Here is a 1,721-nt window from a genome sequence, read left to right as displayed (position 1 = left end):
GCTTCCTTTTTGCGTATGGAACCCCCACGCGCTTCTGGGCCCTAAGACTCTTGAGGAATCTTTTCCATTTTTTGGTTATGTATGGAAAGATAGAAATAAAATGACTACAATTTTGGGTATTCACTTAATTTTGTTAGGTCTAGGTTCTTTTCTTTTAGTACTTAAGGCTCTTTATTTTGGCGGTGTATATGATACCTGGTAAATGCAAGGATGCTTTTATTGGTAGATATTATCCCCCTGCTAAAATTATATCTTTGAGGAGTAGCATAATGAATTTTAAACAATTGGATAATGAGCATGTTGCACAAGCATGGGAAAGAATGAAATCTCTGGTTAAAAATTGCCCAACCCATGGACTGACTACTTGGATGATCATCCAAACCTTTTATGCAGGACTGAACTTTTCTCCGCGGAACCTATTGGATTCAGCTGCTGGAGGTACATTTATGTCCATCACTCTTGGTGAAGCAACAAAGCTTCTTGATAATACGATGATCAATTACTCTGAATGGCACACGGAAAGAGCTCCACAAGGTAAGAAGGTAAATTCTGTCGAAGAAACCTCTTCCTTGAGTGATAAGATTGATGATATTATGTCTATGCTTGTGAATGATAGGACTAATGTTGATCCTAATAATGTTCCGTTAGCTTCATTGGTTGCCCAAGAAGAACATGTTGATGTAAACTTCATTAAAAATAATAATTTCAACAACAATGCTTACCGGAACAATTCTAGTAACAACTATAGGCCATATCCTTATAATAATGGCAACAGCTATGGTAATTCATATGGGAATTATTATAACAATAATAGGAACACACCCCCTGTACTTGAAGCCCTGCTTAAAGAATTTATTAGTACACAAACTGCTTTTAACAAATCTGTTGAAGAAAAGATTGGGAAAATTGATATACTTGCTTCTAAAGTCGATAGTCTTGCTGCTGATGTTGATCTTTTGAAATCGAAAGTTATGCCTAATGAAAATCATAATAATAAAATTGTTACTACAGCAAATGCCATCCAAGTTAGAATTAATGAGAATATAAGATTGATGGCCGAATTGCGTGCTAGGTGGGAAAGAGAAGAAAATGAAAAAGAAGATAATATAGCTAAAGTTTGGACTATTACCACCACTAGCAATGCTAATGCTCCACATGTTTCTGCACCTCCTACTAATAATGGTAAAAGAATTGGTGTTAGCAATGTTTCCACTTCAAATGCAAAGCGCGAAAAAATGCCTGAAACCGCTAAAACTGCTGAAACTGCCTGTGATAAAACTGCTGAAATTTTTTCCAACATTGGGGATGATGATCCCATTGCTTTAGATTATAATGGTTTTAATTTTGATGATTGCCACATCTATGAAGTTATAAAGTTCTTACAAAAACTTGCTAAAAGTCCTAATGCTAGTGCTATAAATTTGGCTTTCACGCAACATATTACAAATGCCCTCATAAAAGCTAGAGAAGAGAAACTAGAACGCGAAGCTTCTATTCCTAGAAAGCTAGAGGATGGTTGGGAGCCCATCATTAAGATGAAGGTCAATGATTTTGATTGTAATGCTTTATGTGATCTTGGTGCAAGTATTTCTGTTATGCCTAAGAAGATTTATAATATGCTTGACTTGCCACCATTGAAAAATTGTTATTTGGATGTTAATCTTGCTGATCATTCTACAAAGTAACCTTTGGGGAGAGTTGATAATGTTCGCATTACCGTT

The sequence above is a fragment of the Lolium perenne genome, chromosome 5 (genome assembly GCF_019359855.2).
Source record: "Lolium perenne isolate Kyuss_39 chromosome 5, Kyuss_2.0, whole genome shotgun sequence".
NCBI classification, from domain to species: Eukaryota; Viridiplantae; Streptophyta; class Magnoliopsida; order Poales; family Poaceae; genus Lolium; species Lolium perenne.
The sequence above is the reverse complement of the archived record's forward strand: the minus strand, read 5'-3'. Positions refer to the sequence as shown.